The following is a 27,868-nucleotide window of genomic DNA, read 5'->3' as shown; positions in this document are numbered from 1 at the left end:
TTGACATTTGCTGAACACAACAACATATACTGAGCAATTGAATACGTTAACTGTAAAGGAATGACAATGTTCTGGAATGGGGGAGATAGGGTCAGCTAGAGCTCTATAAAAGAAGAGTACCGCCATGTGCCACGACAGATCTACTGCTCGTTTGGAGTGTGCATATGTATGAAACTGCAGATGATTTTGTTCCAATTTTGACACTTTATGGCACTGTTATTATAGACATTGTAGGGTTAGCATAATTATTTATTTTTTATTTTATGAAAATATTATCAATTATTTACTGGCATTTTATGAAAATATTATCAATTACTTACTGACATATTAAGTTTATCTCGATTATGTAGTTTTGATGAACTTGATAGCTGTTAAGTTGCAGCGCTAAAAGGTTTGACAATTACAAACACAAGATTTTTTTTTCATGTTTTTAGTTCGTTTTAAAACTGTTTACCAAACTTGAATGAAGAAATTAGTATTTTTTTTAGCTAGTCTAGTTTAAGCATTGTCAATATGAAGAAACACCATGAAACAAAACCACTTCCTATATAGATGATTTTGGACCATTTTCCCATTTTCCTGTTCAACCATCCGACTTTGCACCGGGCGGTCGCCTGGACCAGCCTTTAATTGTTGTTTATTTTTCCTCTTTGTCAGTCTGCAAACAATCGAGATCCCACAGAGCAGCCAGCACACCAAACCAAACCGAACGCCCTAACACGTGTGAAAACGAGAAAAATGCTCATTTTGGGCATTTATTTGCTATGCGCCATTTTGTTTGTTCATGCACATCCGTGTGTGTGTCCGCTCCGTTGTACGTTTGCCTATTCTATTCAGAGGAGGGCTACCTCCACCTTTTTTTACGACCAGTCATGTAGCCGACCTTGTGATCACCTCGGTATGGTAAACGGCACATAATGTTAAGCTTGGCAGTAAAAATCAAACCCTTCATGGACGTAAAACACGCTGCCAATCATGAGCTTGTAGTCTTTCTGAGCTGGTAGTGTAATTCGTTTCTAGTGTGTCTATGGATCTCATCTCATCGATGTAAACGAAACACCAGTGATTTTTTTTTATTTTCTTGAAAAATACTAATGACGAGTAACTATTGTCTGTTTCCTTGGTAACAAAACGCGCCGACCATTTTTTTAGGCACTATCAAAATCGTCGCCAACATCTTTATTCTAAAATTATGTTCGTTTTATTAGAAAATAATGTTTATCTGCATTAAAAACAGGGCTCAATTTTGGGAAATAATGTGATAATTGAGTATATAAAATTTTGTTCACAGTTGATTTGACAGATCTTATGGCCATTTCTGCTGGCGACGATTTTGGCGTCAATTTGTTTTGCGACGATTTCAAATCGTCGCGGCCGATAAGGTGGGAAATTGATAATATTATGCTATAATGTTTGCATTTTTCACTTTAAAAATATATTTTTAACTATGTTAAAATTGGGCCTTGATCTGATTGAAATAAGAAATAAGAAGCATAATACTACTTGTATAGTGCTTTCAGTGCCTAAAATAATAAAAAAAAAACAGAATAATCCACCTAGCGGTGATGGTGCCTTTCTCGTGTAATATAAAACAAAAAAATACATAATAGTAACAAGAAAAGCACATAAGATAGATCAAAATTGCACTTTAGATTCACTTTTTTCCATCAATTCACTTTTTTTTGCGTTTATCTAAATGCATTGCAGCAGTTTATGAGAAATTTTTTTGGCGATTTTGAAAAAAAAATCCAAAGACCCTTGGGAAAAATGGGGAAAAAATCAACGTTTTTTTAATAACTTCGGAACGCATTGGCCGATTGGGCCAATTTTCAATAGCAAAAGTGAGCAAGGGCACACCACTCAATACGGAAGCAACGCACAACTGTCGTCGCAGCATGCATGCGAAATGACAGTTTTGCGTTACTTTCATATCGAGTGGTATGCCCTTGAAAACGCGAGTAATATTAATTTTGGATTCCATGATAAATGTCCTTAAGGGTCTTATCCAGCTTTCCACGCTGGCCATAATGGCGGCTGCTATAAATAAATCTGACAGTAACTGCTTCCGACGCTCAATTGTAATCGACGCTGGTGGTATCTCAGCAACCATTTTCACATTGGATATTTATTGTAATCAAAAAGCTACTGCAGTAAATACGAGTCTCAAAGAAAATAGCGGAAAAATTGCAAAAAGCATATGATAATCAAATACTTATAACAAATATAGTACATACGCTTCTTCGTTTCAGGTTGAAGAATTGAGTTGACCTTGAGTTTTCCTATATAGAGATTATAAACAGAGACCTACATGCAATTGAACATTTTAGCATTCTATGTTGTCAGCATTTTGAGACAAGATGCACTTGGCTGTGTGTTCTGATTCGATTGTTAAAACTTGGGCGTTGCGTTGCATATTTAGAAAGAATAGAGTAACTATATTGGTTTAAGCTCAATAGATGTCACCCACGCCACGCCACGCAGTAATTCGGTTCAGATGAAAGTTCTGTACCTACTTTCTTTTATAATATTATATTTAGATTGACCCATCAATGAAACTTAAAGGAGTTCTGTAAATGTTAATCCCGAACTTGTATTATAACACATATATTATATAAAGTTATATAAAATCATCGATACTAAGCCTTGCTAATGAATACTTTATTGGGACCGACAAACGCTGACGTGCTGAAAAAGCTTATGCGTATTTTGGAATGATGTGTCGCGGAAACATATCTTCTAGTAAATAATTATTGATATAGACATACTCTTATGCTGTACCCAAAGTTCCTGAATGTAAAACGAAGCATAATTTTCGGCCTAAAACTATTATTCCTTAGGTTGATTGGTTTTCGCATTAATGAAGGAGACGGTTACTCATTCACCTTCTGGATTTGGAAGAGAGGTTTGTGATTCCTCCGGATCTATCGGTCAACTGCGGTGAAACAATGGACTTTGTTTACTGGAGCATTGGTGTCTTCGACCAGTTTGTCTATTCGGTTGGCTACTCGAACGTTCCACGAACTCGAAGTCACGAAATTGCAACACAATGAATAAAAGTTAACGGGCTGCGTTTGCATAGGACTTGTAACCAGAAAGAAAACGTGCAGCTCAGTGAACACCTCAGAACTTTTAAGAATTCTGAAGCCAAAATGCGTTGAAATTAATATTGCATGTTATATTTTTATTCCCATGCTGCATTTGGACATGTCATGTTTGTAATCTTTAATTAGTAAAACTCCACATTTATAGCGGTTTCAGAGCGCGCACACGCACTACTTCAACATACGAAGAATTACTTCAACCTAAAACGAAAATGCATAATTATATTTGTGATATTAGTCAAGCTTAGAACTAGTTTAAAATTATCTGAAACTGGTTACAAAAAATCTCCGTTTTCTTCGAGCCTTGCTTTTTCCGATAACTATAAATAAACATGAAAATGGTTGCTGAGATACAACCGTCGTCGATGACAATTCAGCGTCGGAAGCAGTTACTGTCAGAATTATTTATAGCAACCGCCATTATGGCTAGCGTGGAAAGCTGGATAGGACCCACAATCGCGGTAGATGGTCACCTTTGGGAGTGGCGATTAAGCCATTTGTACCCGAGAACTCGTGATGCTGACGGCTTGCAATCACTTAAAAAATTCTAAAAAATGCATTCCTATTTCTGACATTTCTGATCATAATCTGACTCATTTGATTGCTATAATGAATATCTAATAGTGAAACCTAACTTAATAAATCACATTTTGCTCAATTAGGCTAGTTGAAAAATCGGTTGATACGTTTGCTACTTAATCTTGTTTTGCAAAAATCGGCACATAGCTCGTTGAACAGTGGCATGCAGTTTTATATCTTTGGACCTTTTTCGAAATAAAAGCAAATGTGTATCAGATCAGACAAGCATTTTGGCGCAAGAAAATCAAATTAAAGTCCATTTTCGTCGTTGCAAGAAATAGTACATGCAACTCGTAACAAAATTCAATTACTAAGGCCGATACAAATATTGAAAAAAAAAACAATTACATACATCAGGAACAAACATTTGTTTTGTTTTTTTTTTTCATTTTGAAATCATTTTAATAAACCCCCAACCCCCCTTGACCTTTCGGAGACCGGGAGGACATAATCTTAATTAAATATTTGTAACGGCTTAGACCATTTTCATCGGCAAAGACACTAATGACACAATTTTGATGACTTTGAGATTTTTTATTTGGAATTTCTTAGACAATGAACTAAGAAAGTGAAAGCTTTGAATGAACCCGCTCGTGTTATTGATGTGAAAATATAACGATTTTTAGTTTTTCTAGTTGCGCATTTTATGAATGATTTTTGGTACCCAGTGCGTAATCTATTGAGGCTCTCTTAGAAATTATTTTACCTTTGATGTCATGGTTATCAAAAACAACAACACAGAAGATGGAAGTTAATGAGTTAATAAGTTAATTAAGGACTTGAAGTTTTCATCTACCTTGAAAATGTGAATTAAATACATTTTAACTTATGTGATATTCCCTTTCAGGTAAAGCAGGTCTTTTTAATAAGGGTTAGGTCTTGTTAATAAGAGTCATAGCCTTCCAGAATCTATATACATAAAAATGAATTTCTGTCTGTCTGAACCTTATAGACACGGAAACTACTGAACCGATCGGAGTTCGTCGGGTCTGCTAGTATTAAATAATTATAATAAATATTAATTATTCACTTCCAGAAGTGTTTGTAAGCAGCTGTGAAAGTTAACGATCGGTAGCTCCTGCAATTACCCGGAGTAATCCAAGTCACGCAAACATGTCGAAAAGACCGCAAATTCCATAGAAAAGGTGACAAAGCCCGCACAAGATCTGCCGTTGTTTTTGGAATGTTTTAGCTTGGAAGTTTTAAGTACTGTTCCTTGATATTTAAGAAATACCACAGATCACTAGCCACTAGAGTGGAGAACTCGTATAATGTCAGCCTTTATGGTATTTATTTAAAAATAAATTTGATTACATATTGTAAAAAAAACTATTACTTTTGTATTTCTGGAAATACTTTATTTTTGTTTTATTCCGCAAAAAATGCGTAAAAGTTCTCGAAACCGGTTTAAAACGATCTTTACTAATACAAACAATACAAATATTGGCTCTAAAGCTAACAAAAATTAATTTCATCACCCAACCAGAGATTGCAACATTTTATTGCAATCTCGCATTAGTTTCATGTACAGTTTGCCATAATTTGCGACATATGCACAAGATTGTATTAAGTAAACGACAGGCCCTTGCATTATGTCTCCGATCACGAGAAAATAAGAACTGGTTAGGTGTTAGTGTTGTCTACATTGAATCTAATTTTACACTCCCCCATCGAAGAGTGAAATACTGTATACTTCGACAACCTCAGCAACCATACAAAAAAATTCGGTCAAAGACGTGAATTGAACCCGGACCCTCAACCTTTAGCACATCTAGACTGACGCGCTAACCATATGGACTATTTATCAGATGAGGAACGACGCGACCAAAGGCAATCATAATCCACGTTTCATGCTATGCAGATGTGACAAGTGGAAGGGTAACAGGGATAGCAATGAGTGATACGAGTGGAATAAACACCATGTGTCCTTTTCCGTTATCAAGCTAAATGGAATCAGGAAGATTGTGTGGGTTGAAGTTATATTGCTGTACACGATTCATATACTTGTTCTAGCAGGAGCCAACGAGATTCGTTTGGATGTATTAATCGAAACCAAATAAACCGACTTAATGCAATGAGCTGTATTAACAAATATGACATTCTCTGATCGGTTTGAACGCGAGATTTGATATAAAATGGTTATTACAAAGAATGTCACACAGAATTGTTTTGGGTGATTTTATGCGTTCATAATGTTGTAGAATTTTTTGTGTGCATTCATCCCATAAAATCTTCCCTTGTTGTTAGACTAACGAAAATTTTACACACATTCCTTAGATTCCTTTACGGGGGACCAAAACTTACTAGTCAATCGCATTCATTCGAATTGGTTGTTTATTTTTTTTTTATTTTTTTTTTTTTATTTTTTTTTTTTAACTAATTTTATTTGCTAATTATCTAATACATGCATTCATCTCTTAGACTAGGTGTTCCGTGTTTTCTTAACACTATCATCCTTATTTGCTATGTCATATTTTAAGTTATTATTCAATTGCCTCTGGCAGTTAGAATTTTTCCTCTGGTTGAATTAAACCATGTAGGAATTACAATGTTTTCAACTTAAACTAATCTTAACCTATTTTATACTAAGGGTACAAGGAGTTAATCGTTGCAATAGAAGATTGCAACGATTTTTGTCTAAAATTGGAAATTATTTTGTTGGACATTTGTTGTTGCAATGTCTCAATATTAGAAATTCTATGAAGTTCATTGGTACTATACCACGGAGGCAACTTCAGAATCATTTTCAGAATTTTATTTTGAATCCTCTGAAGTGCCTTCTTTCTGGTATTGCAGCAACTAGTCCATATTGGCACAGCATACAACATGGCAGGTCTAAAAATTTGGTTGTAAATCAAAAGTTTGTTCTTAAGACAAAGTTTTGATTTTCTGTTTATAAGTGGATATAGACACTTAATATATTTGTTACATTTGGCTTGAAGGCCTTCAATGTGATTTTTAAAAGTTAATTTTTGATCTAGCAGAAGTCCTAAATATTTAGCTTTGCTAGACCAATTAATTGGAACCCCATTCATAGTTACAATATGTCTGCTAGAAGGTTTCAAATAAGAAGCTCTCGGCTTATGTGGTGAAATTATAAGCTGAGTTTTGGAAGCATTCGGGGAAATTTTCCATTTTTGCAAGTAAGTGGAGAAAATATCCAAACTTTTTTGCAATCTACTACAAATGACACGAAGGCTACGCCCTTTGGCTGAGAGACCTGTGTCATCTGCAAACAAAGATTTTTGACACCCTGGTGGTAAATCAGGTAAGTCAGAAGTAAAAAAGTTATACAAAATGGGCCCCAGTATGCTGCCTTGGGGGACACCAGCCCTTACAGGTAATCTATCAGATTTAGAATTCTGATAGTTTACCTGCAGTGAGCGATCTAATAAATAATTTTTGATCAGTTTAATAATGTACAGAGGAAAGTTAAAATTCATCAATTTTACAATCAAACCTTCATGCCAAACACTGTCAAATGCTTTCTCTATATCAAGAAGAGCAACTCCAGTCGAATATCCTTCAGATTTGTTGAGCCGAATTAAGTTCGTAACTCTTAATAACTGATGTGTGGTTGAATGCCCATGGCGAAAACCAAATTGCTCATCAGCAAAAATAGAATTGTCATTAATATGAACCATCATTCTATTTAAAATAATCTTTTCAAACAGTTTGCTTATTGAAGAAAGCAAACTGATTGGGCGATAACTAGAAGCCTCAGCTGGATTTTTGTCCGGCTTCAAAATTGGAACAACTTTGGCGTTTTTCCATTTATCTGGGAAGTATGCCAATTGAAAACATTTGTTAAATAAATTAACCAAAAAGGATAAAGAGCTCTCAGGAAGTTTTTTGATAAGTATGTAGAAAATACCATCATCACCCGGGGCTTTCATATTTTTAAATTTTCTAGTAATAGATCTCACTTCATCCAAATTAGTTCCCAACGAAGGGTCAAAAACATTATCTTGGTTGAGAATGTCTTCGAAGCCTCGTGTAACCTGATCCTCAATTGGACTAGTGAGACCTAGACTAAAATTATGGGCACTCTCGAACTGCTGAGCAAGTTTTTGAGCCTTTTCGCCATTTGTTAATAAAATTTTTTTTCCTCTTTAAGCGCTGGAATTGGCTTTTTGAGGTTTTTTAAGAATTTTTGTTAATTTCCAAAAGGGTTTCGAACTGGGATCCAACTTCGAGACATTATTCTCAAAGTTGGAATTTCTCAAAATAGCGAAACGTTTTTTAATTTCATTTTGCAAATCGCGCCAAATAACTTTCAACGCGGGATCGCGAGTTCTTTGGTATTGCCTTCGCCTCACATTTTTAAGACGGATCAGTAGCTGAAGATCGTCGTCAATAATAATGGAGTTGAATTTAATTTGACATTTAGGAATTGCAATGCCTCTGGCTTCGACAATTAAATTTGTCAAAGATACGAGAGCATTATCAATATCACTTTTGGTATCGAGAGGAATATCAACATCAAAATTCCTGTCGATATACGTTTTATATAAATCCCAATCAGCCCTATGATAATTGAAAGTAGAGCTGATTGGATTATAAATGGCTTCTTGTGAGATATCAAATGTCACAGGAAGGTGATCAGAGTCAAAGTCAGCATGAGTTACCAATTGGCCACACAGCTGACTTGAATCCGTTAAAACCAAATCAATTGTCGAAGGATTTCGAGTGGATGAAAAACAAGTTGAGCCATTGGGATATTGAATAGTATAATATCCCGCAGAACAATCTTCAAATAAAATGTTGCCGTTGGAATTGCTTTGAGCATTATTCCATGAACGGTGTTTGGCATTGAAGTCACCAATAACGAAGAATTTTGATTTGTTGCGAGTCAGAATTTGAAGATCAGCTTTCAACAAATTCTTTTGCTGCCCATTACATTCTGTAGATAAAATAATTTGGATCTCTTTTAATGGAGAGTTCGGGCTTTAAATAAGTTTCTGTTATAATGGCAATATGCACATTATGAACTGTTAGGAAGTTGAATAATTCATCTTCCTTACCCTTTAGAGAGCGGGCATCCAATTTAGAACTTTCACACAATTATTTAGATCCATTAAAACGGAGTCCGATAACAATTTTTTGTGTGTACTTTATACCAACCTGAACAGCTTCTGATATGGTATTTGCTTTGAACATTGCATCAATCATGTGATGCAATTGTTCAGTTAAAAAATCAAAATCGGAAGCAGTCATGCTACCTGAATCGGCAACATGACCATTATTTTCCGTTGGGACATGGGTATAAACCTCATTTTGAGAAGAGAAATTTTGTCTACCAGCAGCGATGTTTGCATACGTAGGTACATTGGAAAAATTGGAATTTACTGAAGTGCTTGCTACCCGTTGACGAGCGAGTGGCAAAATTTGTTTGTGAATTGTGGTGGGTATGAATTGCTCGACCGGTAACTGGTTTCGAAATTTGAGCGTTTGAAAAATTTCTACCCGTCGAATCTGGGATCCGATTGGAATTTCCCGTCATCAATTTTGCACGGGAATTCAAAACTTTTTTGCGTGAAGGGCATTCCCAGAAATTGGATTTATGATTGCCCCCACAATTTGCACATTTAAATTTATTGGAATCTTCTCTCACAGGACATGCGTCCTTGGCGTGAGAGGTTCCACCACAAATCATGCATTTAGCATCCATGTGACAATGTTTGGTTCCATGACCCCACTTTTGGCACTTACGGCACTGGGTGGGGTTTTGGACATTTCCCCCAGGCCTGCGGAAATGTTCCCATGTAACACGGACATGAGACATAATACAGGCCTTTTCCAAACTTTTCATATTATTTAGTTCACTTTTGTTAAAATGAACTAAATAAAATTCTTGAGAAATGCCCCTCTGGTGAAAATCCAAGTAATTGAGAAATTTCAATTTTAATCTCATCCAGTGATTTATCATCACTGGGGAGACCTTTCAAGACGACTTTGAACAATCGCTCAGTTTTGTCGTCGTATGTGAAGAATTTATGGCGCTTCTCAGTTAAATACTGAAGAAGACGTTTGCGATCGTCAAAGAATCCCGGCAAAACGCGGCAGTCACCCTTCCTAGCAATCTGAAATGAAACCTTGATCCCCTGAAGGTTACTCAAAATCTCATTCCGGAAGCCAGAAAACTCGGCAACAGATACCACAATTGACGGAATCCTTTGCTTTTTCGCATGAATCGAATCACCTGGGCTAGAGGTATATTCGATTTGCTCACTTTCATCATTAATCAAATCGAACTGATTGCTTCGATTGGAGAAGAATTATTTCCGATATTAGAGTTAGAAGGAATATCTGAATTCTCCAGCTTCCTTCTATTTTTTCCGCGCTTTGGCAGGACGGTCGTTTCTTTGAAGGAAGTGGAGAATTCAGAGACTCCCCCTTCCTCTTGTTTTTATTAATGCTCATTGCTGAGCGTAGAGACGTGACCTTCTAAGAGGTTTTTTCCCAGAACGGTGTCCCTGCAGGATTACCACCGCTTGTCGGAATTTTACTTCCGCAAACGGGTCCAACGTAAAACGAAGGCACGGGTCCTTGCAAAGATCGTAACGGGATCAGTGGGTACAAATAGCGCTAAGAAGCACCGTTGAAATTAAAATAGCTTCGGGTAGTAATAAAAACTTCCTTCCGCAAAGAGAGAAAGAACCGCACAGCACGAAAGCACGATGCGGTCTGTTTGGTTGTTTATTATTTATTGGCACTCATATGCGTATATTTCCGTTAACATCCTTGAAGAAAAGCCAAAGAATGAAAAAGAAGGATGTAAAACTGAGCCAATGAAACACATCAGACATCAATAACCCATGAACATATGAATCAAGTTGTTAACGCTGCTTCTACGGGACCCTGGCCTTAGCACAAGTCCTGCATGAACGCGTTGAACTCATTGGTCTAGACTCTAGAGTATTGAAATTCGAGCCACATCGAGCTTCAGTAAAGTTCGACTTATAGTAGCCCTCTTAGAATATGCGCCATATGGAGACCAATTCCATTATAATCCTGGACGACCTATTTCTCATCCTAGATATAAATGTTTGAGCCTCATGAAAGGTTATTATGATTACTAATTATCTGAAAAAGAAAAAAAATATGAGAAAATATAAAAATAAGCAGTTTTTTTTAACATGATTTACTATTTAAGTTTCTTGTTGACATAAATTAACAAATTTTGGGCTGTCATTAGCAACGAAGAACATCATCGCTTGCTTAGACGAAAATTTCAGTTCTGTGTCGGAAAGCAGTAAATGTAAAAAAAAATAGAGCATCCGTCATTACGGCAAGTGTGGAAAACTGGATAATAAACATTATTTGATTGGTTCATTCAAAGTCAATTACCTATATTCCGAATATAAGCCACCCGGCATGGTCATTAATTACAATGCCTGAAACATGAAACTAGTTGTACAGAATGCAGATGCACAACATGTAGAAGATTCAGTATTTCCGAAAAACCAACTACTTACCTCAGTATTTTTATTTCAAAATCCATACAAATCTTAAAATTGATATTCGCTGTAGTCAGTTTACACTCTAACTTTCTGAGCAAAATTGTATTGTCGTTTCTTTTCTTAACACGCTTCACACGGAAATTTTACTCAATTTCCGTCTAAAGCAGGATAGTTTTCAGTAGCCCCGCTCTTGACGGAAATTGAGTAAAATTTCCGTGGGAAGAAAAGAGAGGGTAATACAATTTTACTTAGTCACTGAGTAGGTGCAAGGTTTCCTAACAGTGAATTTGCTTGAAAACTTTATTGAACTAAGATCAATCATTCGAATATCTTCCTCTCCAAGCGTGTAGTCGTCACTCGCGAATATACTTCGAAGGTTAGAGCTCGCATCCCGAGTTTAGTAACTATTTAATATTTGTAAATCCATCATACTATGCGAAGGTGGAAGTATTTTTGTATTACAAAATGAAAATAAAAGCAAAATTCAAAAAGGTAGAGATTTGATGTAACTTTCAATGTTTGGTTGCAACACCATCACATCACTTCACGTTATCTGATTGTGTTTGTCTCTTGAACTTTTGTGTATAAAAAGGCTATAAAATCACAAAAATCAAATTAAAAAATATGATGCCTAAAAGACTTATTTTAATACACAATTCGACCATTTTCTAACCGTCTTATTGTGTATATGTGTGGGTACACCCCCGAAAAATAATAATTTCCATTTTAAGTAGGCGTAGTCAAGCAACATTTTCATTGATTAAAATTTCAGGTAATTTTAAGCAGGGAGGCAAAATTTTAGCTCAGTCCAATCGCTAGCAATCGAGATTTTGATCCTCAAACATGGCCTACTTCTACCCAGAATATATATAAAGTGAAAAGTTGCATTTTCAATTCCATTGTTGGCTATATCCTGGATACTAGGTTCCTGAGGATTTGTCTAAATATAAAGCTGATATAATTACTTCTTCTGTCCGTTTTCTTGAACTGCCCCATTAATGCACGAGAAAGGCATCAGCAAAGCAAGGTGAATCAATTTGTTTTCCTCGCTCTGCCTCTTTCTCTTATGTTAATTCTATTTTCCCAACAACTCGGAACCATGCTCTTGTCACTTTTTCACTCTGCCGTGTATGCTTTCTGCCCGCGCGCCCCGTAGTATGATCCATTTATCATGTTTTTTCCGATGTCGTTATTTCGCCATTAGGTGGCGCCATTTTCACTCGGATCGTCAATTCGAACAGGGCGGCGGCACAGCATGCAGCATGTCGTCACAAAGTACGCGAAGGGGGGAAGATTATCTGCAAATTGAATTAATTGATAAAAAGTAAGGACGGCGGAGTTAAATGCCATTGAGTGCTGCACAGTCGGTATCAATTTGTGTACAAGTGACGTTGTGTTTCAGTTTGAGAGTCCTCTGTAGAAAAAGCGCCATGAAAGTCCGTTATTAATTGGAGGGGATTGTTAAGTGTTTTAGACTGACATGGTCAAGCTCTTTGAATAGAATAAAATTTGTTTTAAATGGTTACTGCAAATTTACCCGTTATAAGTAATTATCCGCTGGTTCCGTTTATATGGAACCCAAAACATAGGGTAAGCTCGTAAAATCATGCCCAAATCTTAAATCACCGAGGTCTCATATTATGTAGATAAGAGCTAACTCGCCTGCGATTCTGCAGGAAGTATATCACGCTTTAGTTTTTCGTGCAAAACTGCTTTAGCTTATTCGTTGATAAATGATTTCGCTCCAAAAGGCATCAAAACCCAATAAAAGCATATTTTCCTTTTCACATATGGATTAACTCCATTACATTATGCGAAGAACGTTATTACAATGCTTCCAGAAAAAAAACGTAAAATTTAAAAATGGCGTAGATTTTTTTTTCCAAGTTCGTTTATTTGGTAGGCTCAGGCGTGTATAACACTTTACGGAGCCATGGTTCTTTGTGATATATACAATCAATATCATTTTATTATACAGTTAATAAGAGAGGGAAAGGAGCCAGCGTACTCGTGGTGACTCGAGGTTAGTTTACAATGTTTAGGGATGGACGGGGCTTAGGATTTGGGATAAGGAAATTTCAGCTTCTCATCCGGGCATTTGGCGTCAGTGACGATGTGGCGTGTCGTCATGCTCGAGGAATGGTTCGACTGAGAGCATCTTCCGGATGGCAAGAGCTATGGAGCTCCACGGAACAAAAAGGCAGAGACTAAACAAAAAAAAACTTTGAAGAAAGAAGAAAAAAAACAAAATATTAAATTTTGATGTCAGAAGCACAAAGAAAACTATAAATGGCCTGCATATAGACAACATCACGATCTCCCAAAACACCTCGAACTTCCCTGAAGGGTTGTTTACCTCGGGCCACAAGGGTATCCAATAATTGCTCTCTGGAGGCGTCATTTTCCGAGCAGGACCAAACTACGTGATCGATGTCATCATAACCGGCTCCGCACCTACATAAGTTGCTATCGACAAGGTTTATTCTGTACAGATGTGCGTTTAGTGAATAGTGATTAGACATAAGTCTCGACATCACGCGAATGAAGCCTCGACTTAAGTCCTCACCTCTGAACCACGCTCGCCCAGAAACTTTTGGAGCTATAGAAAATAGCCACCGTCCAAGTTCGTTGTGTGTCCAATTTCTTTGCCAACTTTGAAGAGTACTCTGACGGACTAATGGGCAAAACTCGTTGCTCGAGAATTGTCTATCATAAACCTCACCTTCCTGTGCGCCCACCTTTGCCAGCGAGTCTGCCTTCTCATTGCCGTAGATTGAGCAGTGAGATGGGACCCAAACAAAGGTAATCTTGAATGATCTTTCGACCAAAACACGCATCTGCTCTCTTATGTTTGAAAGAAAGTAAGATGCGTGCTTAACAGGTTTCATCGACCGGAGTGCCTCGATAGAACTAAGACTATCCGAGAAGATGAAATAATGGTCTACGGGCTGATTGGAAATTATCCCCAAAGCGAAGTTAATTGCTGCCAGCTCAGCAACATAAACCGAACACGGTTCCTGAAGTTTTCGGAAGGTGGTTGAAGTCACATTGAAAACACCGAAGCCAGTGGATCCGTTAATGCGAGAACCATCAGTGAAGTATCTTTTGTTGCAATTGACATGTTCATATTTTTCGGAAAAAAGAGAGGGAATGGATATTTTTCGAAGATGATCTGGTATTCCTTGAATAGCATGTTTCATGGACAGATCGTATACAATTGAGGAACTGTCGTTGGTGAAGTGAACTCGAGGGGGATTATAACACGGAAGACAAAGATCTGACGATATGTAGTTGAGATAAACTCTCAGGAATCTCGAACGACAAGTTAGTTCAAGCATATTATCGAAGTTATCTAGAACAAGTGTGTTACTTGTTCCACATTTGATGAGTATTCTAAGTGAGAGCTCCCAGTAACGATGCTTTAAAGGAGTGACTCCAGCAAGCACCTCCAGGCTCATGTTATGCGTTGAATGCATGCAACCAAGGGCAATACGCAAACAACGATACTGAATTCGTTCCAATTTGATCAGGTGGCAATCAGCTGCTGAGAGGAAGCAGAAGGAGCCATACTCTAGAACAGAGAGAATAGTCGTTCTATAGAGTTTGATGAGGTCTTCCGGGTGAGCACCCCACCATGTTCCGGAGATAGAACGTAGAAAATGGATCCTTTTCCGGCACTTTTGTATCAAATACTCAATGTGGAGTTTCCAGGTACATTTGGAATCAAACACGACCCCAAGGTATTTAGAAGATAAAGATTGGTTGATGTCATCATTCAACAGCTTGAGTTTCAGTTGAGCAGGATACCGCTTCTTAGTAAACACAACCAATTGAGTTTTTTGCGGTGAAAACTCGATCCCCAAATGTCTGGCCCAAACAGTCAGATTATCCAGGGTACTTTGCAATGGTCCTTGCAAGACGGCTGCACTTGGACCTCTTAGAGAGACCACGGCATCATCTGCAAGTTGTCTGAGCGTGCATTGTCCTTCCAAACAATTGTCAATATCTTTAACATAGAAATTATAAAGCAAGGGACTTAAACATGATCCTTGGGGAAGGCCCATGTAGCTAGTTCTGGAAGTTGTCAGAGTGCCGAGTGTGAAGTTCATTTGTTTTTCTGACAACAAATTGTACAAGAAATTATTCAAAATAACGGGTAATCCACTACTGTGCAGATTGCCTGACAGTACTTCTATGGAAACTGAATCAAAAGCGCCCTTAATGTCCAAGAATACTGAAGCCAATTGCTCCTTGTGCGCAAAGGCCAGTTGTATATCTGAAGAAAGCAACGCTAGACAATCGTTTGTTCCTTTCCCTTTTCTAAATCCAAACTGAGTATTTGAAAGCAATGCATTTTCTTCGACCCAATGGTCGACTCTTGAAAGGATCATTTTCTCCAATAATTTTCTCATGCATGATAGCATGGCAATCGGTCGGTATGAATTGTGATTAGACGCTGGTTTTCCAGGCTTTTGAATAGCTATTACTTTCACCTGTCGCCATTCAGGTGGCACAATGTTGTACTCCATGAAACAGTTGTACAGGTCAAGTAATCGTCTTTGCGATATCTGGGAGGTTTTTAAGAAGATTGAATTTGATGTTATCGCATCCCGGAGCAGAGTTATTCGATGAAAGAAGAGACATAGAAAGTTCCAGCATTGAGAATGGTCCACCCAAAGAACCGGGATCAGTGACTGATTCTCGAAAGAGCGGTTCTGCTGGTACGGAATCTGGACAGACCGTTGTTGCGAAGTTGAATATCCATCGATTGGAGTATTCTTCACTCTCGTTGGTGGAAATGCGGTTCCGCATGTTGCGGGCCGTTTTCCAAAGTGTTGTCATTGAGGTTTCTCGCGATAGTCCCTCGACAAAACGTCGCCAGTAGCTACGTTTTTTTGCCTTGAGAAGATTTTTGAGCTTCTTTCGAGCCTCAAATACTCTTCAAAAAGCTCGGACCTTCCGTGTTTACGGAAGGCCTTGAAGGCATCAGATTTCTCGGAATACAACTTAGTACATTCATCATCCCATCCAGGAGTGGCTGGTCTTCTTATGACAGATGTACTTGGAACGCGTCGTTTCTGAGCTTCTAGTGCGCTTTTTTGAATCAACTCAGTAAGGAATCGATATTCATCCAAAGGTGGAAGAGTATCAGTTGATTCAATACCAATTTTTACCGCCGATGCAAATTTTGGCCAGTCAATGTTTTTCGTGAGGTCGAAAGGAACATTAACTGGCTCAGATTGTTGATAGCTACTTTTAACTGTGGTAACTATCGGCATATGATCACTACCATGGGGATCTTGAATTACCTTCCACGTGCAATCTAATGATAGTGAATTTGAACATAAAGACAGATCAATACGGCTTTGTTGACCATTTGGTCCTATTCGAGTTACTTCACCAGTGTTCAAAATATTCAAATTGAAATCGTCACACAAATCATAGAAAATAGGCGCTCTATAATCGTCATACGTTTCGCCCCATCCAATACCATGTGCGTTCATATCACCCAATATCAATACTGGAGATGATAGGAGGGAGACTGCGCTCCAAAAATGTCGACGATTAATAGAGGCATTTGGAGGAATGTACACTGAAGCTATGCAAAGATCTTTCTTCTTCACATTTACTTGGCATGCGACGATTTCTAAGCCGGGAACAGTCGGAATGGGAATTCTGTAGAAGGAGTAGCATTTTTTGATCCCCAAAATAACGCCACCATAATGATCATCCCGATCTTGGCGAATAATGTTAAAATCGTGGAAGTTGATTTCATCTTCAGAAGAAAGCCATGTTTCACAGAGTGCAAATATATCGCAATCGGAATTACGAATCAAAAACTTGAACACGTCTAATTTATTTTTCAGACTGTGACAGTTCCACTGCAGCACAGTGATTGTATCTTCGGTGTTGGCCGTATTATCCATCGAAAGATACAATTTCTGCAAGAAGGGGCCATGAAACAGTCAATTGCTTCAGATAACTTTCAACTGTTGGAATGAAGAGGTCAATGATTGGCCTCAATGAATTCGGAATATTGAACAAGTTCAAAAAACGGTCTACAAGGTCCTTAAAGGAGATCAATCCTCGCTTGGACGGAATACTTTTTCTAGAAGTGCGAATTTGTTTTTTTCTTTCGTTGATTCTCCTAGCCGGATGTTTCTTCGAAACATCGGATTTAGGCAATGGCGGGAATGTCTTACTGCAACTAGGATCAAAAGAAGCAGTAGGGACAGATTGCTTCGGGATTTTAAATAAACCCCCATTACCTTCAGATTTTGCCAAGCTTTTATGGATGACTTTTGTTCTCTTGCGGCGCGATCCCGGGGAAGACGGTTGCTTCCTCTTTTCGGGCACGTGTACCTCCGCAGGATCATCCATATCGGCTGCGTCAGAGTCCAATTCATCAATGGATATGGAATCATAATAATCACTCACACGAACGGTGGCTGAAATAGCAGTCGATGCAGTGGCTGTGGCGGATGTGTCTTGCGACTTAACCATTTCCGCATACGACTGCTTGGAGCGCTGTACCAACGAGCGCTTCACTTTTTGGGTGCGCTTTTTGTACACCGGGCATTCTTGCAAACCATGGGGAGGGTTTAAACCACAATAAGCACATTTTGTTGCTTGTTGCTGGCAGAATTCCTCCCGATGTCTTTTTGAGCATTTGCCACAACGTGGTTTGTTGTCACAAAACTCGGCAGTGTGACCAAGTTGTTTGCAGTTGGTACAATTAAATACCCTTGGCACAAAAAGACGCACCGCAAACAACATATTTTCTATATCTACATACTTTGGAAGCATCGAACCGGCGAATGTCACCCGAAGCGAGCCCGACTTGGAATAAACCTTTTTGCCATCTACCGTGGCTGCTGAATGCAATTCCTTGCAGTCCAGAATATCCACGGTAGATTGCAGGGCGTTCTTTAGGCGACCTTTCCCTGCAAGCACATCATTGCAAGTCAAGCTCGCTGCGTTGATTACGCCTTCTATCTCGACCTCCCGCGAGGGCACATAAACTAAATATTCAACATTGTACGCCCTGTCGCCAGCAATTTCATTCGCCACCTGGTATGTAGGTGCGGTGATGCGTAGTTTGTTCCTGTTGATTTGGCTATATTCAAGCTTCGTAAAACGACGCGTCAAATCTCGTTTTATGCCCAGAAAATCTAGGCTCTTCACTTTCTGCCGAAAGTAAACAACCCAAGGCCCAGGCGAAGCCGCATGGTACAATCGTGTGCGCCCTGCATCTTTTGGAGGCCCATTGCCCTCCACAGTCTCTGTCTCCATTCTCACCCCGCAAGGTGGAAGGATGATTTTGCTTATGTTAACTTAAGACTAATAGCTAATCAGAAAAAAAACTTAAAAAAAAAACTAATTTTATTTATTCTATCAGTCCCACTCCGAATCAAGCAGATGGGAGAACAATAAAAACGTTTCTACTTATCTGCCCCTGCTGCTGTAGGTAGCAGCAGTAACAATAGCCTGCTTCACTGGCGTCGCCAGAAGCAGCTACTTCACTCGCCGACAGCGATCGCCTTGGATCCGTAGGTAGGCACCACACAATAGACTCGCACTACCGAACACAATCCGCGATGAGACACAGCACACACGTCTGGCTCGTTCGAACTATCAGCACGGAATGAATGGCGTAGATTTGCCGAATCATGCACGATTCTCTGTTCAATTCACTTACACATACGATCAAAATGTCTATTCTCAACAATCGAAATCGCATTTTAAAATCACATTGTAAGTAGAACGATAATTCCGCCCAGACATTTAGAGACACCAGCGCATTCTTAGAAGCTTCAAATAAATCGAATAAAAACCAAATAACGGAAATTTCATTTTTAATCTTATATTCCTTGATCCAGAACGGTTTTCCGATTTTCCGAACGGAAAGATCACGATTCCAGGTAATTTTACAGCACTGAGATTTACTTAGTTTATCAATTTCGGTGCAATCATAATGTTTTTTTCTCAACTAACCACAATTTTAAGATTTTCACGATTTAAGCACTAATTTTTTTTTCATGAAATAAATAAATACAGTGATGCTGACTATTAACTGGACAAACAACATGTTCGAAAAACAATTTATGCGTCGGGTAAATCGATACAAACAAAAGGTAAACTAGATTATAATTATAAAAGACGGAAATTCGCTACTCAAGGACGCTACTATCCATGCGTAACAAATTCGTAAATGCAGATGCCGTGCCAGCCGTAAAACTATTTTATTTTTCTCTCTGAATATACCAAAGAAACACAGCTATGGGGTCGTACACTAATTACGTAAGGGCTTCGCGGGGAGGGGGTTTAGCATTTTATTCATACGTAGGAATAAAAAAAAATTGAATGCGAATCAAATTACCTTTGGGCTGTGTTTAAAACTTATAAAAAATCATTACGTAATAAGTGTACGCTCCCTATCATACGGATTGTTTAATGTCTAAACATCTCCGGCGTGGAACGTTTGTTTACAGTCATATGAACAGTAAAGATGACTTCTTTGCACCTACGCCCAGCGTCTTACCTAGCTTTGTATACCACCACCAAAGTGGAAATAAAAATAAGAAAATCCAAATCCAAACAAATATTTTCTTTCCTTCGCCCGCTGCAAATGTATCGTTCAGCTTTTATGATAGATAGTTACCTCAATGTGTGGGGTCCAACTGGGAAATCACCGAGCCCGTTGATCGCTTGCAAATTCAATTTTGTTCACTTGTTATTTGCCTCCTTAGCGGGATGCACGACACGTGTCACAAATATTCGTTACTTTCCTCTTCACTTGAACGTTGTGGTATTTGCAGCAATAACGGAATGTAATGATTTTTTTCTCTACACAGTACGGATGCTTTCATATACACTTAGGAATCGTTTTGATATAATTGGAATTCTTCTTCGATCCACACTTTCGTTACCGTTTGACCTTACATCACATAATTAAATTGCACCGACTGCGCTATTTGCATGGAGAGTATCCTTAATTTTCACTCCCTCGTCGAGTTTCCGCTTTTTATTTCAAGCTTTCTGACATTCAGCCTTTTGCAACTATTCACACTACGGCACCTCTTCGTCACTATTTTTTTCCAACGTAAATAAACGACGAGCTGTAAGAAGAAAAAATTCACTGCTCTATTTTCACTTTATTATGTACTTCCTTTTTATTATTTCAGCACATAAAACACCGCTCATCTAAACTGGCCATAATGCAGCTTCCTCCCGGTTGCATACTCTGAAATCCATTATCCAAACTCCGACTTCTCCTACAAGAACCACCAAAGCAAATGCATTCAATTTCCAACTCACAATCCACACGATACCAGGATTCAAAAACTCTGCTAGAATGTGATCTGCCGCTGCGATGCCTCCCGCAGCTCTGGCAGACGGAGAAAGGTCCGGGGAGCACACACAGTCTATCCCGCAAGAATTAACCCCCAAGTCACACTGCAATGGGTGTCTGTGTGAGGCGCTGTGTCAATGCTCAACACCTGGGTCCGGACCGCTTGGAGGAGCAACGTGGATTTCCCGACCGAACGCGACCAAAGTTTATCTCAGACTGAAAGGGAAAAGTTACTGCACATCGGGTTGGACGGCTTGCGAAAGCTTTTCCCCCGTGTCGTGTGTATAGTAAGTGTTGCTCTCGTTGGTCATGATCTTCGCGACAGCTCTGACTGGGGTTCATTCTCCCAGAATACCACCTACTTTACTATGTGGCGCTGATAGGAAAGCTCCTCCACTTTTCCCGACTGTTTCGAAAACAGAGAGCGCGGGAAATGTTTCGTTAAGTTTTCCCGCTCAGTTTAATCCATCGCATTGCATGTTGGCTGACTCTTTGCGTAGCTTGTTGATACGGTTAGAAGAGCACGCTGGAGCTACTCTGGCAGCCTGTTACAGGTGGTTTCACGAGAAAGGTGTTTAGACGCGAGTAACGTCACACTAAACATTACATGATGTACAATAATGAGATTTTGTGTTCTATTATGTAGGGGAACTGTCCCAGCTCTCATCTCACGCTCTGTTCTTTTTTTTTCATTGTTATTGACAAGGATGTTATCGATCATTTAGTAATTTGCGTTCGATCATTTAGTAGTTTGTCAATAACTCATTCCAGAAGCAGAATATCAAAATGTGTTGTATGGTGGACTTCTAGTGCGAAGGTTTTCCTATAACTTTGCCAAATGGTTCGTTGTTTGAATTTCACTAGTAACGGAGTTATAGCGCTAGTTGCAGTAGCTTAAACTAAATGATTGGAATTTTGTTATCATTTAGTCTAAGTTACTGAAACTAGCGCTATAACTCCGTTACTAGTGGAATTCAAACAACGAACCATTTGGCAAAGTTGTAGAAAAACCTTCGCACTAGAAGTCCTCCATACAACACATTTTGATATTCAGCTTCAGGAATGAGTTATTGACAAACTACTAAATGATCGAACGCAAATTACTAAATGATCGATCCTTGGTTATTGAATCCCGAAAAAACATAGTTGTTAACTTGTTAGCATTATCGCACTTACTAACCTTCTGGTACACGCATGGTCCCGTATGACTTACGCAGCCCCGCCGCTTTTGTGATCGACAAGCGTGCTTTTTTCGAAGGTGTTGTACTTTTCACGTTCGTGTTGTACTGTACTGCGATTTTCGGAAGGATTATATAAGCTACATATGGTTACGGGAGGTAATGTTAGCCTAGGGGCCGTACACTAATTACGCAAGCAATTTTTCTGGGTTTTTCAACCCCTATGTAAGATTTTTGCCTTTCTCGTACAACATAGTTGTACCGAAAGGCTATCATTTCACTCCAAGATCGTACTTTTTATAGAGACCTCGGAGACCCATAGTGTTATATACCAATCGATTCAGCTCGACAAACTGAGCAAATGTCTGTCTGTCCGTGTGTGCGTGTGTGTTTTCCCATACAAATCATTTTTTATTTATACGAAGCGTAAGAAAATGGCAGACACCCAGGTGTTTCTCCAAAATAATCATTGGAAATTCCTTCGTGAATTTCTTTCAGGTAAAAATATTTCAGATTTCGCTTTGGAAATTTGTTCGAGAATTCATTCTGAAATTCTCCAAGAATTTCTTCGATAATTTCTTTTGAAAATCCTTCGGAAATTCTTTCCGCTCCAGGAATAATTTAGAAAATTACGCCATTAACACCTTTTGCCATTACTCCAGGGATTAACATTACATGGTATACAATAATGAGATTTTGTGTTCTATTATGTAGTGGAACTGTCCCAGCTCTCATCTCACGCTCTGTTCTTTTTTTTTCATTGTTATTGAATCCCGAAAAAACATAGTTTTTAACTTGTTAGCATTATCACACTTACTAACCTTCTGGTACTCGCATGGTCCCGTATGACTTACGCAGCCCCGCCGCTTTTGTGATTGACAAGCGTGCTTTTTTCGAAGGTGTTGTACTTTACACGTGAAAAAATCATCTTCGGGAAATCATCTGAACAAGCCTTTGCAAATTCATCAGAAAATCTTTTTGCTTTTAGTAAGAACTATACAAAATTCCTATATAAAATTAATGCAGGAATTATTCCGGAAATTTGGCTGGGGTATTTTTTTTTTTCGCAAATCTGTTAACCTTCTGTTTGGGCAGTTTCGAAAGATCCTACGTACCTACATCCAATTTGTATTCGGCAAAATTGTTCAGGGTGTCCAGGACCAGGCTTGTAAAATGTCATCTGCATGTCATTTGACTAATTTGTTCATAACTTTCTTTAGAAGCCAAATTTCTTCCATAATTTTGAATGTACTCATAACGCTTGAGTAGGGCTATATTTTTGTCCAAGGGTACATTGCTCTAAGTATAACATCTGAGGCTGAAGAGTGAAAACTCTCCAAAATGTCACGTGTCATTTGACATAATGTCATTTGAATGACATTTTGCCTCCCACGCCCCAGATTACATATTTACATCAAAGTCTTGTTAGACAAAGTTGTAGGCCCATTTAACCGCTATAAGTTCGCCATACAACATGAATAGATAGCTCCCTTCTGAAAAAAGTTCTGGGAAAATTATACAAACGAGTGCAAATGACATTTTACAACACTGTCCAGGACTACAAAGGGGAGCTCATTGTAACAAGCACTTCTTCCAAGAGGCGGCGCTAGTGAGCTTCGGATAGAACTTGCGTGTTTCTTGAGAACGGCACAGTTGTTTCATCTCCTCGCACCCCGCTTCTTCCTGGTGGCGTTTCTTCTCCTGAAAAAGGCGGGTCTGCTGTCTCCGCTTCCGTCTGTAACGTTCCCCGTTCTGCCGGGTACCTTGCTGCAGCGCGACAGTGAGGAGCGCTCATACAAATGCACGACAAATCCTAATATGTTACTCGAATTTTTCACTAAAGAGTAATTTTTGAACTCTAAATTGAATGAGGTTAGAATTGTTATTCAACATATACTATGCTACTCGAGTACTTCTGGAGGCGCAAGCCTTAAGGTTAGAAGCATTAACAGCGTCCTCATGCTAACATTGAAACAGTTAATTTCCAGCTTTGGAGCAGCTAGGAGCAAATCACCACACTAACCACCAGAAAGTAGACAAAAATTAAATTTAAAAGCTATAATAATCAAATACTGGAATCAATAAATTTCTGAAGAATTAACTCTTGAATTTATTTCTGAGTGATTCCTAAAAAAATGTCTGAATGAATTTCTAAAAGAATGTTCGAAAGTCTTAACCTTAACGAATCTCTAATTAAATTTCCGGAGGAATGTCTGATGAAATTCCTGAAGGAATTTTTGCAAGAATTCCTGGGTGAGATTCTTAAACTATACGAGGAATCTTGAAGGAATTCCAAGATTTTTTTCCTAGAGTTTTGGAAGGAATTTCTTAAGGAATTACTGGAAGAATTCATTTGAGAAATCTTGAAATAATTGCTGATGCAATTTTTTTTTTAATTTAAAGGGGTTCCTAATTGAATTTCGGGAGGAATTCCTCAACAAATTTCCAAAAGAATTCATACCGAAATTCATAAAAGGAATTGTCCTTTTTTTTTTCAAGTTCGTTTATTTGGTAGGCTAACACTTTACGGAGCCATGGTTCTTTGTGATATATACAATCAATATCATTTTATTATACAGTTAATAAGAGAGGGGAAGGAGCCAGCGTACTCGTGGTGACTCGAGGTTAGTTTACAATGTTTAGGGATGGACGGGGTTTAGAATTTGGGATAAGGAAATTTCAGCTTCTCATCCGGGCATTTGGCGTCAGTGACGATGTGGCGTGTCGTCATGCTCGAGGAATGGTTCGACTGGGAGCATCTTCCGGATGGCAAGAGCTATGGAGCTCTACGGAACAAAAAGGCAGAGACTAAACAAAAAAAAAACTTTGAAGAAAGAAGAAAAAAAAAACAAATAATTAAATTTTGATGTCAGAAGCACAAAGAAAACTATAAATGGCCTGCATATAGACAACATCACGATCTCCCAAAACACCTCGAACTTCCCTGAAGGGTTGTTTACCTCGGGCCACAAGGGTATCCAATAATTGCTCTCTGGAGGCGTCATTTTCCGAGCAGGACCAAACTACGTGATCGATGTCATCATAACCGGCTCCGCACCTACATAAGTTGCTATCGACAAGGTTTATTCTGTACAGATGTGCGTTTAGTGAATAGTGATTGGACATAAGTCTCGACATCACGCGAATGAAGCCTCGACTTAAGTCCTCACCTCTGAACCACGCTCGCCCAGAAACTTTTGGAACAATGGAAAATAGCCACCGTCCAAGTTCATTGTGTGTCCAATTCCTTTGCCAACTTTGAAGAGTACTCTGACGGACTAATGGGAAAAACTCGTTGCTCGAGAATTGTCTATCATAAACCTCACCTTCCTGTGCGCCCACCTTTGCCAGCGAGTCTGCCTTCTCATTGCCGTAGATTGAGCAGTGAGATGGGACCCAAACAAAGGTAATCTTGAATGATCTTTCGACCAAAACACGCATCTGCTCTCTTATGTTTGAAAGAAAGTAAGATGCGTGCTTAACAGGTTTCATCGACCGGAGTGCCTCGATAGAACTAAGACTATCCGAGAAGATGAAATAATGGTCTACGGGCTGATTGGAAATTATCCCCAAAGCGAAGTTAATTGCTGCCAGCTCAGCAACATAAACCGAACACGGTTCCTGAAGTTTTTGGAAGGTGGTTGAAGTTACATTGAAAACACCGAAGCCAGTGGATCCGTTGATGCGAGAACCATCAGTGAAATATCTGTTGTTGCAATTGACATGTTCATATTTTTCAGAAAAAAGAGAGGGAATAGATATTTGTCGAAGATGATCTGGTATTCCTTGAATAGCATGTTTCATGGACAGATCGTATACAATTGAGGAACTGTCGTTGGTGAAGTGAACTCGAGGGGGATTATAACACGGAAGACAAAGATCTGACGATATGTAGTGGAGATAAACTCTCAGGAATCTTGAACGACAAGTTAGTTCAAGCATATTATCGAAGTTATCTAGAACAAGTGTGTTACTTGTTCCACATTTGATGAGTATTCTAAGTGAGAGCTCCCAGTAACGGTGCTTTAAAGGAGTGACTCCAGCAAGCACCTCCAGGCTCATGTTATGCGTTGAATGCATGCAGCCAAGGGCAATACGCAAACAACGATACTGAATTCGTTCCAATTTGATCAGGTGGCAATCAGCTGCTGAGAGGAAGCAGAAGGAGCCATACTCTAAAACAGAGAGAATAGTCGTTCTATAGAGTTTGATGAGGTCTTCCGGGTGAGCACCCCACCATGTTCAGGAGATAGAACGTAGAAAATGGATCCTTTTCCGGCATTTTTGTATCAAATACTCAATGTGGAGTTTCCAGGTACATTTGGAATCAAACACGACCCCAAGGTATTTAGAAGATAAAGATTGGTTGATGTCATCATTCAACAGCTTGAGTTTCAGTTGAGCAGGATACCGCTTCTTAGTAAACACAACCAATTGAGTTTTTTGCGGTGAAAACTCGATCCCTAGATGTCTGGCCCAAACAGTCAGATTATCCAGGGTACTTTGCAATGGTCCTTGCAAGACCGCTGCCCCTGGACCTCTTAGAGAGACCACGGCATCATCTGCAAGTTGTCTGAGCGTGCATTGTCCTTCCAAACAATTGTCAATATCTTTAACATAGAAATTATAAAGCAAGGCACTTAAACACGAACCTTGGGGAAGGCCCATGTAGCTATTTCTGGAAGTTGTCAGAGTGCCGAGTGTGAAGTTCATTTGTTTTTCTGACAACAAATTGTACAAGAAATTATTCAAAATAACGGGTAATCCACTACTGTGCAGATTGCCTGACAGTACTTCTATGGAAACTGAATCAAAAGCGCCTATAATGTCCAAGAATACTGAAGCCAATTGCTCCTTATGCGCAAAGGCCAGTTGTATATCTGAAGAAAGCAACGCTAGACAATCATTTGTTCCTTTCCCTTTTCTAAATCCAAACTGAGTATTTGAAAGCAATGCATTTTCTTCGACCCAATGGTCGACTCTTGAAAGGATCATTTTCTCCAATAATTTTCTCATGCATGATAGCATGGCAATCGGTCGGTATGAATTGTGATTAGACGCTGGTTTCCCAGGCTTTTGAATAGCTATTACTTTGACCTGTCGCCATTCAGGTGGCACAATGTTGTACTCCATGAAACAGTTGTACAGGTCAAGTAATCGTCTTTTTGCGATATCTGGGAGGTTTTTAAGAAGATTGAATTTGATGTTATCGCATCCCGGAGCATAGTTATTCGATGAAAGAAGAGACATAGAAAGTTCCAGCATTGAGAATGGTCCACCCAAAGAACCGGGATCAGTGACTGATTCTCGAAATAGCGGTTCTGCTGGAACGGAATCTGGACAGACCTTTTTTGCGAAGTTGAATATCCATCGATTGGAGTATTCTTCACTCTCGTTAGTGGAAATGCGGTTCCGCATGTTGCGGGCCGTTTTCCAAAGTGTAGTCATTGAGGTTTCTCGCGATAGTCCCTCGACAAAACGTCGCCAGTAGCTACGTTTTTTTGCCTTGAGAAGATTTTTGAGCTTTCTTTCGAGCCTCAAATACTCTTCAAAAAGCTCGGACCTTCCGTGTTTACGGAAGGCCTTGAAGGCATCAGATTTCTCAGAATACAACTTAGTACATTCATCATCCCATCCAGGAGTGGCTGGTCTTCTTATGACAGATGTACTTGGAACGCGTCGTTTCTGAGCTTCTAGTGCGCTTTTTTGAATCAACTCAGTAAGGAATCGATATTCATCCAAAGGTGGAAGAGTATCAGTTGATTCAATACCAATTTTTACCGCCGATGCAAATTTTGGCCAGTCAATGTTTTTCGTGAGGTCGAAAGGAACATTAACTGGCTCAGATTGTTGATAGCTACTTTTAATTGTAGTAACTATCGGCATATGGTCACTACCGTGGGGATCTTGGATAACCTTCCACGTGCAATCTAACGATAGTGAATTTGAACATAAAGACAGATCAATACGGCTTTGTTGACCATTTGGTCCAATTCGAGTTACTTCACCAGTGTTCAAAATATTCAAATTGAAATCGTCACACAAATCATAGAAAATAGGCGCTCTATAATCGTCATACGTTTCGCCCCATCCAATACCATGTGCGTTCATATCACCCAATATCAATACTGGAGATGATAGGAGGGAGACTGCGCTCCAAAAATGTCGACGATTAATAGAGGCATTTGGAGGAAT

The 27,868-nt window shown here is 39.0% G+C and overlaps 1 protein-coding gene across 1 annotated transcript in view; it reads right to left on the bottom strand.

The window, feature by feature from the left end:
• The window catches only part of LOC134211016 (protein qui-1), a 267,806-nt gene extending 247,112 nt beyond the window's left edge, over positions 1–20,694 (bottom strand). The window contains exons 1-2 of the mRNA XM_062687537.1: positions 20,462–20,694; positions 19,806–20,262 (exon numbers count right to left, since the gene is read on the bottom strand). The gene's annotated coding sequence lies outside the window, so the exon portion shown is untranslated. The remainder of the gene's footprint in view (positions 1–19,805; positions 20,263–20,461) is intronic.
• Positions 20,695–27,868: the final 7,174 nt, after the last annotated feature.

This window comes from Armigeres subalbatus, chromosome 2 (genome assembly GCF_024139115.2).
Source record: "Armigeres subalbatus isolate Guangzhou_Male chromosome 2, GZ_Asu_2, whole genome shotgun sequence".
In the NCBI taxonomy this organism is placed as follows: domain Eukaryota; kingdom Metazoa; phylum Arthropoda; class Insecta; order Diptera; family Culicidae; genus Armigeres; species Armigeres subalbatus.
Note: the sequence above shows the minus strand (reverse complement) of the source record. Positions and strands in the feature narration are given on the sequence as shown.